Genomic DNA, 15,172 nt, shown 5'->3' with positions numbered 1-15,172 from the left:
ATCCCACACCGGGAGAGTGACAGGGTTATAACTGGTGCACCGACTGACTCAGGCAGGCGGTGCCATGGCAACGACGCCGGGGTGGGGGAGAGAGAGAGAGAGAGAGAGAGATGCATTCCAAGTGAACTGTGGCCTTGAATTCGACGGTGATGTTTATATCACAGAGCTAGTCAAAGTGATGTGCTGGCAATTGTATAAAATGAAACCATTTTTGTTACATTTGTTACAAGTACGTCTAAAGACATTCCTCTACGTGAAGTTAAAAGTTGAGTTAAATTTGTCCATCGTTGACATTTTGTTAAGTAACGTCCAGGTGTCACATGGCTGCTCCATGTCGCCTCAGGATGTGAAGTAGCTGAGATGGAGATGGTACATATGAAGAAAAGTCGTCCCCAAAGAAAACTGATGTTACAAAGTCTTTACAGCATAACACAGCTCTCAGTAGGGAACCCATAGATGTGTTCAGCTGTTTTTGTAGCGTGTGCTGTTGATGAAATAGCACCTGGGATCCAGACCCCGGAATCCAGTAGTTTAACACCAAATATCTGCAAAATGCTCTCAACTTATTAGGAATAAGTGATTGTCCCGCAACAAAATGTGTGTAAGATTCCGAGTTGTCCTCCCGTGTGGGGACCCAAGTTGTGGACAGAAGCTGGGGTGAGGTGGTGGAGGTGGGAGGGCACGGGGTCAATAAAACCAGAGCTTTTCCAGAGGCTGCGCTGCTTCACAAGCTGCTGCTAAGGAGAAGGAGGAGGAGAAGAAGAAGGGGGGAGGGGAGGGGGGGTGTTTAGTCCATTGTGCACGGATTCCAATGACATGGAGTAACCTCGCCTCGCCGGCTGCTCCGCTAAGCAGGAGCCAAAAGCCTGAACGGAACAACTCAACACTCAACGAGCCGGAGGAAAAACAAAAGCGCTGCGTCGAACAAAAGACACAACTCGGCCATCTTTGGCACGGACCTGTGCGTTCCTTCAGTGGACGTCTGACGGATAAAAGTGACGTGTTTTGTTTGGAACGGTGCCGAAGCGGTGATTGTGAGAGTGCCAACAGTTATACCCCCCCACCACACACACACACACACACAGGAGTCCCTATCGTGCTCTGTTTGACCTCCGTCTCTTTCTCCGGAGGTTTGGAGTGAAGCCAGCGAAGCCTCTCGTCTCATTCATTCACAAAGATGGAGGAATGTTAGTGGGGAGGACCGACACCTCCCCAGCCCGTGCCCCCTTTATCACTCACTCTCAATTATGCTAATGATGCAACACACACCGCTGCAGTGTTTTGTGTGTGTGTGTGTGTATGTGTGTGAGAAATCGAGACTCCAGCCACCCCCCCCCTCACAAAAGCAGGCCACTCTCCCCAGGCTGAGTGTCTCGTCTCTGGGCTGGGGACTGCAAGGAGAGCAGGGGTGGGGGAGTGTGTGTGTGTGTGTGTGTGTGAGTTTGGGGGGGGGGGTCAGAATATGGACCTGTCCTCCGCTGAGATTTCTTGATAATGGACTCCAGTGTAAACACTCGCCCGGCCCTGTCAATACTGGTCAGCATCAAGCCTCTTAGTGACAGCCGTCAGAATTCCCTCCTCTTCCTCCTCCTCCTCCCCCGACTCTCTCTTTCTCTCTACCTCCTTTTCCACCCCCCCACACCTTTTAACCTCTCAGGCCTCCTTCTCTCTCTCTCTCTCTCTCTCTCTCTCTCTCTCTCTCTCTCTCTCTCTCTCTCTCTCTCTCTCTCTCTCTCTCTCTCTCTCTCTCTCTCCACAGTGTGTTTGTGTTAGCAGTCGGCTGGGCTTTCCATCACGCTGGTCTGGTCTCATCACTCTCCACATAAATGCACACATACATACCGTTCAGACTACACACACACACACACACACACACACACCCCCCCCCCTACACCTGCTCACCCTCCGCTCCCAAAATGCATTTTCAAGTTGACTCCTTTCTCTCTTTGATATATCTCCCACACACTCCTTTCTCACACACACACACACACACACACACACACAGACACATTCTTTTGGTCAAAGCGGCTAGCTCGGAGGGAGGAAAAGGTAAAAATCAAAGGTCAAACACAGAACCAATTCCTTTATGTATTCTATTCTGTTCTATTCTGAGGTATTTCTTCGCCGACATGCTTTCCGTCCGACACACTTCTGTCTGTAATACCAAGTGGAATTTCTCCCGGTTTCACAGAGGAAATCCTCCACAGCTGATACAACAATCGCTTGTTTGAGGCGACGTGACTTTCCAGTGAAAAAAGCTTTATCATGCCGGTGAAAGGGTGATGAATAGAGAGGAGGATGAGTCAGTCGGATGAGTCGGTCCGTGTTCGGTTCGAAGGATGAAGGTCGTTTGAAACGCAGTCGCAATTCGAATGTGTTTTCTTTTCTTTTTCTTTTCTCAGATGTGCGGTGTGTTCATGGCTCGGTTATCACGTGACCCTTCACCTGCTCATCTGTCCTCCTGATACCCTCATCTTCATCACATTTCCCGCTGATGGGACGCTTTCCCGCCTCCTTTGTCGGAGCAGACTCCACCTTTTCTTCTCTCTGTTGTTGATGAGCATAACCATCTGGGTCATCTTTACTAAACCAGTCATAAAGGCCCTAAAGCAGCCTTCGTCTTCCTTCTTCATACCTGCTGCACCTCTGACAGCTGAGGTCATGATTCCCTTGGTGGTCAGTATTCAGGAGGATTTCAGTGAATTCTTAATACTGTTGTGTTAATCAGCAGTCAGATGTCTCACTCATGAATTTTCTACATCGTTTCTAATGTTGCAATAATGGAAACACACAACTTAACATTGATAAGCGGCGGTGTTGCTTGAGCCCCAAAAGTGTCAGTGAAGATCATCCAGCAGTCACTCAGGCGAGCTCTCACAGTCACTGGAGAGGCCAGCGTTGATTTCCTTTCCTCCAAGACAAGATTGGATGTGTCCTTCCCTCTGTGTTGTTTATCTATAATTACTTAAATCCAGTTACCGCGCAGGAACGTCTCAGGAATTGTCCGTCACAGCCGTTGCTCACTTCTCAATGTGTCGGGCTCAGAACTTCCTGGTGGAGCCTTGTGCGTTTCCTCACAGCTTGGGTTTGTGTATTAGAGTAAGAATGCGTGTGTGTTGACGCTCCTACGCAGTCATTTACGTAGGAGGCTCCACGTTGACAATCGCGCAATTGTAAATTGCACAGCACCTTTTTGTGTAGCTGCAAAAACAGCGCATTTCATCACCGTTTAGTCACGGACAAACGCCAAAATCCCCTCATGCTGCACGTCTGCATCAGCAGAGTGAACTTCCCCAAATCAGAGGAAGACCAGCTTCCTACACACACACACACACACATACACATTCAATGGCCTTGATTGTTCCAGTGTAAATTCAAGTCCAGAGAAGTGGGCGTTTAAAGTTAAATCCAAGCTTCTGATAAACCCACACATCCCTAAATGAGAAGTGACGTCACACAGATCTCATTCATCTTGACAGACACGTTTCACTTTCTGCTATTACGAAAGTCCCAAAAATAACACAGGCAAACCTTAAGTTCCTTTCGTCTATTCCTGTTTTTTGTCAGATGTAGTAACGAACAAGAGGAAGAAGTGAGATATTGGCGGCGGTTATCTCGTTTGACGCTTTGTGGGTTATGATGTAACCACTTTGTAGTTTTCAAAGTCACACGGGAACAAAGTGAAGGTGATCCTCATATCCTCATCCTCGTCACATGGGGCTCCTCAGCCGTTCTGCTGGCGTGACCTTTTAACATTCAGCTGTCTGGGCTTTGATGCCGTTTGGTGGCGAGATGATGTTGATACCATCAGGGGAGATTCTGTGCGTTGGAGTTGTGCTTCTTGTTCATTGCTGCGCTGTGTTGTTGACCTTCAGCGCTGCATGTTGAGTCTTTACAGGCAGCAAGAATGAAGGCAAACACTTTCGATCTCTTATTTCTTGCTGATTTGGCATAGACATCTTAAAGCTTAAAGGAAAAAGCATTACATTTAGCTCTGAATATCAGAACTTGCCACAGCTGTGTTCTTGCGAGCGTTTCTCCTCATTAATACCCACAAACCCCTTTGTTTCCTGTCACTTAGAGGTTATATCGGCCTCCTTGGTGTCACTATTGGCTCCCTAAACATCTCCATACAGTGACAGTAACAGTAAGGCCTCACACTGACCCACTGACACAGTCTCAGACGCTCTGATGCTCATTTATTCATGCCAGTCAGAAATATGTTACAAATTTAATGTTGAAATGCTGCGTTTGTCACACTTTGAAGACACAGACTCAAAACTCTTGCACATTGTTGGATTGCGTACGCAGAGAGGCGGCACACAGACAAATATGTCCTCTGTGGTTTCAGTGTCTGTGTGACGCCGCTTACGTTTCAGAAAACATCCGCTTTCTGCGACCCGGACATAACCGAGGAAACCCCGCGGTTCTTACCGTGTCATTGCTGACATTTATGTGGACCGTCAGTGGCATTGTGGTCATACTCATGCACGCACACAAGCAGACACACTCACACACGCGAAAAAACACACACCTACGCCTGGAGAAACCACCACCCTGAATGTCAGCACATAACTGACGACCTCAAGAGCCCAAAGGCCTCATTATTCACTTTGTAACTGAACTCTTATAGAGCTGATAACTAACAGATTAAACCCCTACATTTTCTGACTAATGTCCAGATTTCATGATGTGTGGTTCCTAACCGTTATCCTTGCAGTGACGGAGCAGCTGCCCTGTTTGTGACCCTGACTCACTCAGCTGCTTCACTGCTCCCAAACCAGCAAACTTTCCCTTTAAGCGTTCCCCCTGACTGGAGCCAGGCGGGGGCGACCACCTGCTGCCACAGCCCATTACAGGAATACACATCATCGCCATTTACCACTATTTCTCCTTGAGACGTGAAAGTGAAAATGGCAGAGGGAGTTCCGGGGAAGCCAGGGGAGGGAAGGAGGGAGGGAGGGAGGGAGGGAGGGAGGGGGGGGTGCTGGGTTATCTTTTCCCCGCAACGTGCCCTTTTCCGCTCACCAGGGAGGCGCGGAGAGTCCCTGATTCTTCATGCCCAATGTTCCCGGGTTACTGTGTAACTGTAATTCTATCAAGGCCGGCTGTGTAGGACGCCGGCTCGGTGCCAGCAGCTCTACGAGGGAGAGAGAGAGAGAGGGAGCGAGAAGGAGAGAGAGGGTGAGAGAGAAGGAGAGAGAGGTCACCACTTTCAAGGACTTCCATCCACAGTCTTCTATATTCAGCAGAATAACACATTTGGGCTGAGGTAGGGAGGAGTAACAATGATATACCATCCTGTGGTTTGGTTTGCAGCTAACCACTCTCTCTCTCACTCACACACACACACACACATAGTTGCAGGGAGCGCTCCACCGAATCTCCACCCAGGTCAGATTTCCCTGACTCAACTGCACGGCCCTGGCCCTGTGAAGTGACCCAGTAGTAATGTGGAAATGCTCTCTGATTTCCAGGTAACACAGCGCGGAGAACGTTCCAGTGTGTAGCGCTCTGGACGGCCCCGGGCACTGAATGCAGGCCTTTGTGTGAAGCGCTTTTCCACTCGGGGGCAGAGGGAGAAACCGATTATGCTCAGTGAAAACAACACGCAACTGGCTAATCCTGTCACAGGTCAGACGTGTTAGAGGTGGTGTTGCTCTTTAAACTGTTAGACTGCAGGAGGGGGAAGTGGATTACAGCTACGCCGCCATGTTACTACAGAAGGCCCTGGAAAAAAATTCAATTCCCTTTTTCTTTGTGTGTGTTTTGATAGTGTAATAAAGGGAACATGGTCAAAGTGACATCATTGGAGTTGAACTTCTCTTCACGTGTATTTACCCGCCCACATACCTGAAGTTCAGTTTCTCAGGAGCTTCTGTGTTTCTCAGGCCTAACACAAGAGAAAGGCCTGTTTTCAACCAGTGTGCACGTTATTGCTGCAGCAGAGGGGATTACAGGAGTATGGAACCACAGCAACAACACAAACCAGTAACAGTAACCGGTGAGTGTCTGGGAAACAATCAGCTGAATAGTTTGGAGTGAGATAAACGGCGCTGCAGTTAGGATTTGCTTGTCAGAGTTTATCTCCTAACGATGCTGCACACAGATGTTGTTTTATCTGCGTATCTCTGACTAACTTCAGCATGTCAGGTCAACCTGCTCTTCTTCTTCTTCTGCTTCATTGCTTCTTGGTGAATAACAGCTCTTTGTGCTGGAAGTACTTGAAGTCCCAGATCCTTGATTCTTCTTGGGAACAGCAGCAGCAGCTTCAGGAAGCTATTACATCACCTCAGTGTATTTAGCTGGTGTGTGTTTATGTGTGCTCGTGTGTGTGTGTGAATGTGTTCTCTCTGTTCGTCACCTCCTGTTCTGTCATGTAGCGAGTTTACTCACCTAGTTGACGTTTCAGCACGTCAGTAAAAAACGGGGAGAAAGCTCTGTGAGAAAAGAAGAGACGAAGAGGCGGGATTGTTTTTATTAGAGCAAACTGCTGTGTGTGTGTGTGGCTGGGTGGGTGTGTGTATGTGTTTGTGTGCCGGTATGGGAATCAAGGCTTTGATGCTTTGTGATCCACTGACACACTCTCCTCCTCTCTTCCCTCCTCGGCTCTCCCTTTGTCACAAACACAAACACACAGCTGCTCCGGTGGACTTTGGACCGCCTTGCTGTGGGAGTGCAGGGAGTTTCCTTACAGGGTGAACGGGTTACTGTGTCACTGAGTGGGCCGCTGCGGTCAGGAGAGGTGGTGAGTCAAAACACGGGCTCGGCCTTTTCACCTTTTTTTCCGCCGTGGAAGTGCGCACTGGTGATTTTGAACAAACTGAGCTTATCGTTCATCTGCGTCACGCTTTACAAACGCTTTTTTTTCGCAAGTTTTTTTCATCATTATTTGTGAGAGTACTCTGAAACTCTTTTAGTCAAGGGGCTTTTCTAGATGTTTCTAGATTGTTCATACTATATAAAACAATTTGACATAAGTAGTAGACGTGACCTGTACAAACCACACACACTTAATATTTGTTACTATTATCTCATATCTAGACTTTTGTATGTGCTTTTTTCATTTTGTAAAAAAACCGGAGGACTTTCTAGATTAGAGTTAGGAAGGATTTCATGCACGTTCCTGCTTGGCTGTGACGTCATAGGCGCGCTGACTGCAGCCTTTGTCGCGATCTCACTGTGTAACAGCGCTCCCTAGTGGCTACACCGTGTAAACTGAAGACTTTGCTTTGTTTAGACCACCGTGTCTTCCTCACCTGCATTCCTTCACACTGATGAATGAAATGAGAGTCTGAGAAACGAACAGAAACAGGAGGCGGAGCTTTAAGCCATTGATATTAACGTGATGATGATGATGATGAAGAAGATGTTTAGTGACTTAAACCAGGTGATCTGACAGTAAACACTGAAGCTCTGGTGTTCAGAGCTCTCGTATCAGTAGTGGAGCTGAATCAGTTTGGCTCAGACTTCTGCAGGCTCATCTGTCCGTCCATTAAAGACGCCAAGAGGGACGTGGACAGGCCGCCGGTTAAGTGGACAACGTCCTTACAGAGGATAGAGGGAGATCCTATTTCACTGTGACTGGAGGAAAAGAGGCCACTGACACTGCACTGGGACTCACACACAGACACACACATGCACACACACACACACACACACACACACACACACACACACAGGAAACGCACAAGTTTGTCTCTCTGCCGATGTCCATGAGCGAGCGCACATTTGTAAACACATGTCCTTGCCTGCGTGCATGTGTGATGGTGCAGGCATTTGTATGTCTGAGTTTGTGTTATTTATTGCGTTAATATGTCTGTGTGTGTGCTTCTGTGTGTGTGTGTGTGTGTGTGTGTTTTGTGATCCCTGCTCTGGTGTGTTTAATAGTTAATAAGGGCCTTGTTTACTTGGCAGAGCTGCTGCCCACACAGCAGATGCTGCTCAAATGCTGAGAGACACAACTTAGTACATTCACACAGGGAGTGTGTGAGCAGAGAGTCAAACATATGAGGCTCAACATGGGGAGCCTGGACCAAGTTAGGGCGTCTTTAAGGTTTCACTAACTATGAAAGGATTCAGCTCTGAAAACATTTACATCTTCATTTACTTATCATTGATATTGCCATGACGATGGTTGCTAACGTCAGGAGTAATACGGCTCTGCAGTGTGAAAGGGAGTGTGTGTGTGAGTGATTTGTGTGATGGTTTGGTTTAACGCTTTGGAACTCAGATGGATTTCCTTCATATGTTCCCACAATGGACCAACAATGGAATCAAATCTGAAAACCAATTTGAAATATGAAGTTCAAACGGATCCAATAGGATTACAAAGACACACAAACACACACACAGACACACACACGCACACACATGTACAGTAGACACACAAATTAGTCTTCTTAATCAATTGGACTCTTGATCAATATGTCCCCCCCAATCTTCTCAAGAGACACACACACACACACACACACACACGCACACACACACACAGATTCTAAAGCCGTTGTTCTATTTTTTTTTTTTTTTCTTTTTATGTAATATCTTTCAAATTTTCAACAATCCCCCTTATAAAAACCAGGCTTATGTTAGTAGATGTTGTTTGTTGTATGTATTTGAGCTCAGCTGCCTCATTAAATCTTAACCTTTGACCTCAGGACTCTCTAACGCCTCCTCACCTCCCTGACTGATCGCCTCAATAAGGAAGGAATGTAGCGATGACGGCCGGCGTATTGATCCCATCCATAACTTCTCTGCATTGTTAGCTGCTCCACTGTGTGTGTGTGTGTGTGTGTGTGTGTGAGAGTGTGTGTGTGTGTGTCCATAGGGAGGAAGGATGCTATTATCCTGTATTCACATAAGTTCTTCTACACAAAAGCAGCAAATCCACAGAAGAGCGACGGCATACATCATCTGTGTGGCTTTGCTGTGCAATATTTTAATAGATCTAAAAAATGTGTGTGTGTGTGTGTGTGTGTGTTTGACTGAAATTGGCTGAGCATAAGAAAGTTAATCAAGCCTGTGAGGATGAAGCTTTGCCAAGTGTTCCTCACTAATTCACTTTCCTCATTGTTCTATCTTCCTTCATTCCTTCCTTCCTTCCTTCCTTCCTTCTTTCCTTTCTTCCTTCCTTCCTTCCCTCCCTCCTTCCCTCCTTCCTTCCCCCCATCCTTTCTTGTACAGTGTCATTTTCCATTTACTACTTTCTTGATGACTCTCTTTCTCACCTTTTCTCACCCCCGTCTATCTCTCTCTCTCTCCCCCCCCCTCTCTCTCCCTCTCTCTCTTCCCCTCTCTCCATCTTTGTCCTCCTGGCACTGCGATCGTTCGTCCGTCTTCACTCCTGGCAGAAACAGAAATCCCTTTGTGTTTCCGTGTTGCTGGAACGACGTGAACAACCTTTCTCTCTCTCCATCCTCCTCTCCTTCCTTCCTTCCTTTCTCTTTTTAGGGAGACTGGGAGTGACGCCAGCCCATGTGTCTTGTGTGTTTTATTGTGTGGTTGTGTGTGTGTGTGTGTGTGTGTGTGTGTGTGTGTGTGTGTGTGTGTCTGTCACTGGTTGAAGGGCATTCCACCACCAGTCCCCTGGCATCAACACCAGCTTGGTACACTACAGCTGGTGGAAATGTACAATTTCACACTGCATGCTTACAGTGCTTGGACACACACACACACACACACACACACACACACACACACACACACGAGGGCAGTGAGAGAGGGATTTGCGTTGCCTTATGAGACATAGACGTGACACATTGCATCACATTCAAAATAAGCGGATAGAAAGTAGTCTTTGTGTCTCTTCCGCTTTTAGACACACACACACACACAGACAGACACACACACACACACAGACACACTCACACTCTAATTAGTGACTACACAGACATGGTGGAATCACCTTTTGCAAGTGAATACAGCTTCATCCATGCCTGCACATCACTTTTGGTTAACCTTTGTCAGTGCTGTCGCCTTAATTGAGTGTGACCTTTGACCTCCGGTTACTGACACTGTCACTTCCTGTGCTCAACAAGCGAGGGGCGTCCTGTCGGCGGAGCTGACAGAGGAAGGAGGCGGGGGGTGAAAGGAGAGCCGGGTAGAGATTTGAGCTAGGGCGTGAACGTGAAGTGCAATGATAGACTAAAAAAGAGAGAGAGAGAGAGAGAGGGGGGGAAGAGAGAGAGAGAGAGAGGGGGAAGAGAGAGAAAGAGAGAGAGAAGCAACTTTCTGCCCCAGAGAGTGAATTGATTTTAGAATTGGTTGTCTTTGTCAGAGCTCACACAGTAAGAATCGATTGATTGTTTAATCTCTCTCTCTCTCCATCTCTCTCTCTCTCTCTCTCTCTCTCTCTCTCTCTCTCTCTCTCTCTCTCTCTCTCTCCCCCCCCCTCCTTCATTCCTCTCTTGTCCCTTTGTATCGTTCATTCATCCCTCTCAGCTTTTCTTTGGTTCTTCGTGTCTTCTTCTTCATCATCTCCACTTTCCCACCTCCGTCCATCACGTCCCTACACACAGTTCTGACACTGGCATTCACACACACCCACACACCCACACACACACCCACACACACACACACACACACACACACACACACACACACACACACACACACACACACATCCTTTCTCTGCTTTCTCTAAGTCATCAGTAGGAGGTGAAATCCGACCTCTCTTGGCTTACTCTTACTACTTGACCAATCTCTCCAAGGAAAAGAGGAAGTGTGTGAGAGAGAGTGAGAGAGAGAGAGAGAGAGGGCAAGAGGAAGCTATTTTATTTTTAAATATTGTGTAGTGTAGTGTGTGTGTGAGTGTCACCATCTGGACTCAGTGTTATGATGGATGACCGGTGGCTCCAACCATTTGCAGCAGCATGGACACACACACACACACACACACCATCTGGAGGGAAGCGCAATCTAACCACACACACACATGATTTTTGCACTTTAAGAAACTTTGTGAGTAATTTTGTGTGATCAACTAAAAATGGACAAAAATTAGCAGATTGATTATTAAATTTAGCTATGAAGCTCATTTAGGATTTGAAAGTGAAAGTTACTGACTTGTGAGAATTGGTTTCTATAGGAACGAGCTGGAAGAGGAAGTGAACCCATGTTTCATCACGGCGCCTGACCCAGATGTTTGACTGAGGCTCCGAAGAGTGAATCTGATGAATCTGACTGCAGACAAACAGATGTGAAGTGTGTAAGTGTTAAACCTTCAACACACACACACACACACACACACACACACACACACACACACACACACATACACACACCTAAGGCCTCTCTGTGCTGTGGGTGTTTACTAATCAGAACAAATGGAGTCACGGCACTTCCATTATTCCCCATCTTCATCCGTGTATCTAAATGACTCTGAGTCCCGGTAAGTCGGCGTGACAGCAGAGTCGCCGTCTCGCCCGATGGCGTCGCGCCCACAGTATAAATACATCCCATCATCAAACCCAATCTCCCCCCCTGCAGCCCGCGGCGCCTTCGATCTCCCTCACTCCTCTCGTCTCCCGGGAGTGATGACAGATTGACGTTTGCCCGCTGCTAGACTCATTACGGGCCGGCAGCCATATATCTGCTAATGATGGGCTGAGGGTGGATGGCAGCGGCGAGGAGCTTCTAATGGGCCTCTGGGGACGCCGTAGTTTCAGGCTCCCACGTTAACTCGTCTCTTTATCCACTTAACCGAATGGAAGTTTCTATATTTCCACTCTGCTGATGCCTGGGGCCAGCGTGAAGAATGTGTGTGTGTGTTTATGTGAGTAGTGTGAGGTGTGTGTTGAAGGCTTTATATATATATATGAGTGTGTGTGTGTGTGTGTGTGTGGTAGCAGGGCAGAGCAGGAGGACATCATTCTTTCCCGACACTTTCACCTTTTCGCCATTGAACGAAGCCGTGCTGCGATGTGGCGCGGTTGATTTTGCGCAGTTAAAATAACATCAGAGCCCGAATGAGTCTCGGGTTTCAATAACGGCATCCGTGACCTCCTCAACTCCCACAATGCAACAGGAAGGAGAAGTCAACAGCCAAAAGGGAAAACAGCTATAGGTCTAAAAATAGTAAACGACTCCTGGCTAAAGAGCACAATGCCTATACTCTTGTGATTCACTGAGGCAATAAGACACACACACACATACTCTCTCTCACACAAACACACACACACACTCTGAGCACCACAGTCCTGTCATTGATTTTAACAAGTTAATTTACCGAAATTAGCTCCAAAGGAAGTTAAAATTAGAAAGCAGTAAGAGCAACAACATGTGGTGTCCTCCCTCCTGTCTCCTTCCTCCTGCCTCCTGTCTCCTCCCAGCTCTGCCTCTGCCCTGGATCAATCCACTGCACCTGGCATGGAATTATTTGATCAAATCCCATTTCAATTCTATCTGTGAAGTTTAGATTCATTCAAAAATCCATCCATTCATCTCTAACCGTTCATCCTGTAGCGTCAAGTAAACAAACATGACATCACATAGAGACGACGTTACTCACACAGTGGTGTTAACAGTTAACGTGTGTGTTCTGTTTAGTGAAGGCAGGGACGGCTGGATTAAGTCAGGGAGCTGCGTGATGTAGAAAAGGTCACACACACACATAAACACACTCAACTCTCATCCTCCTCTCATTGATGATTTGCTGTGTCGTTGTCGATGTTTGTTGTTGTTGTTATGCGCTGGATCAATAATCGATTCGATCCTCTGCATAACACAGCGATGTTTCTTTGTTGGTGGTGATAAAAATAGACTGATGTATTTATAATGTGGTAAAAATAGACTCAGGTAAAAACAGTGTTTATCTGTGTTTCAACTCTGATGTCATCTCTTATACGACATACAGTCTAAAGAGCTTATAGATTTATTGATCAATCATAAGAAATCGTTTGGGTTGATAGTTTGCGGCTGCTGTGTGTGTGTCAGCTGTGAAATCACCTTAAATGATGTCGCCATTAATGCAAAATGATTGATTGACCATTGATAAGCGTAAACACATGGAGCTTTGTGATGTCGCCCGTGTTCTCACCTCCTCACCTGTCACGTTGTGGAATGTTTGGTTACGTCAGTGAGCTCCACAGCAGCAGCAGGAGGAGGAGGAGGAGGAGGAGGAGGAGGAGGAGGTGGTGTGGTCTCAACCCAACCCAGCAGACCTCTGGGATGAGATGCAGCCGCTGGCCTGAAGCCTGAACCGTCCAGCATCGTCTGATCAATGGCAGACGAGCTGACATGCTGCATTTCTCTCTCTCTCTCTCTCTCCCCCTTTCTCTCTCTCTCTCTCTCTCTCTCTCTCTCTCTCTCTCTCTACCTCCCCCCCCCCCCTCTCTCTCCTCTCTCCTCTCTCTCACAGATTCCTTCTCACCTGGTAAATATTGCGCCTTCGTAAACAGCAGAAGAAAAAAGAACGTTATGCTCATCTAACGAGTGGAACTGAATCCTACACATTACTGCAATACTACCGCTGCTATGAGCCGACTGCTGGTGATATTGAGACATTTGAAGTGTACTCTGCAGAAATGTCAGATAGGCCAGAAATCTCTTCCTTGATATTTGTTAAATAGACTCCATAGATGAAAGGCCACTCTCTTCATCCCTAAAGCCGCCTAGAGGTCGAGGGGCGCTACGGGCCGAAGCTTTAACCATCTGGTGTGGGATTCAAACCCGGGACCTTCTCGCTGCTTAAAGTTGCCTTGCTCTCTTTTCTGTGGGGTTTTCCTCTCCCAGCTTCCTTTGGAGGCGTCACGGTCCACTTGGCTCTCCACTGCAGTGGGATAAAAATAAAAGTGCTTAATGTCAGGTCCTTTTGGCCCCCCAATGATCTCCATGACAATAACAACTCCAGGTGGCCGTGTGTGTGTGTGTGTGTATCTATATATATTTCACATAGGAACCCCATGTAATGATTGATTGAGCTATTTTCCTCCATCAGTTATCAGTTTAAGTCTTTGCTTCTTACAATCAGGTTAAATATGCAGAGGTTTCTATACTGGCACTGATGCTCAACACACACCTGAAACAGAACCGCTTACAGTAACACACAGCTCCTGACGCTCTACCCGGTCAATTATCGATCCAACGTTAAAGCCTCTGCAAACGTGGAGCCTGTAATGTGTCTGTGTGTCTCTATAGGGTTGCCTTTGCCATACAGGCTCCATTTAAATCCATTGATTTGCTGGATGGAGGATGGAGAGGAGGACCAAACTGTGACACGCAAACCACAGGTGGTACGGGAAGCAACTGTGGAAATGTCATAGAATCACAAAGAGATATATTTTCAGAAATCCTTTTTTTTTGTAGGGAAATGATTCACAAATCAAATGTGGCTCAATAAGAGTGTAGCTTTTAAACTGAATCTTACTTTAGTGACACATAAGACTGTAAAATCCACATTCTAATGCCTATATAATCTCTTTACGGACAGGTTTGATGTGCTTACTCACTGTTTTCAGTCATTTCCTTCCCCGTCACGCTGAAGAGGCCGAGCAGTGACGCAGCAGCTCAGACGAGTCGTAACGCTTCTGTGGTTCAGGCCCGCAAACAAAACCACTGCAGCCTCACAGATGACAGAGCTCTGATGCTTTACAGTGCCTCGTACGCGTTCACACCTGCAGGTCAAAGGGAGGACGCCGGTATTCTGAGCTCCGATACCGACAGAGAGGACACACTTTGACCTGGACGCAGGATCAAACCTCATGTGTCCGCATCCAGAGTGCAACCATTTCCTGACCAGAGGAAGATGCAAGTCCTAGCTTTTCTTTGAGAGGAGATGACATCACCGCAACATTTAATGGTTATCACAGTGATGACAGCCTTTAGTCCTTATTTATCTCATTTCCTCACATTAATAACTCATGTCTGCTCTCCTCTTCTGCGCTCTGCTGCTTACATTCTTCACAAAAAGTTCATTCTAAACGCCAGCGGGCATTTATGGTACGTGTTCATATGTGATCTAGATCACGGTTCGGCTCTGGGGACCAACGCGGGTCATAAACATGTCACTTTAGAGCCTCGGGCTGTGTATTTATGAGGCCATTTAAAGTGAGATTACGGTAGATGACAGTGCATCAGCGCCCACTGAGATAACAGGATTACCTGCATCACGCAGCTGCAGGTGAGAGGAGGGAGAGAGGGAGAGGAAGAGCAAGGGAGAGGGGGAGAGGGGGGG

General features: G+C 47.1%; 1 long non-coding RNA gene across 2 annotated transcripts; it reads left to right on the top strand.

The window, feature by feature from the left end:
• The first annotated feature begins 6,405 nt into the window (after positions 1 to 6,405).
• On the top strand, positions 6,406 to 15,147 carry LOC143000659 (uncharacterized). 2 transcript variants are annotated; one of them, XR_012963642.1, is made up of 3 exons: positions 6,406 to 6,748; positions 11,087 to 11,206; positions 14,137 to 15,147. It is a non-coding gene; the product is annotated as an uncharacterized LOC143000659 (long non-coding RNA). The 2 variants fall into 2 exon arrangements; XR_012963641.1 differs by having other exon boundaries at positions 13,358 to 15,147.
• The last annotated feature ends 25 nt before the right edge of the window (positions 15,148 to 15,172 follow it).

The sequence above is a fragment of the Genypterus blacodes genome, unplaced genomic scaffold, assembly GCF_046128005.1.
Source record: "Genypterus blacodes isolate CSIRO-AG114 ecotype Tasmania unplaced genomic scaffold, CSIRO-AGI_Gbla_v1 ptg000048l_1, whole genome shotgun sequence".
In the NCBI taxonomy this organism is placed as follows: Eukaryota; Metazoa; Chordata; class Actinopteri; order Ophidiiformes; family Ophidiidae; genus Genypterus; species Genypterus blacodes.
Note: the sequence above shows the minus strand (reverse complement) of the source record. Positions and strands in the feature narration are given on the sequence as shown.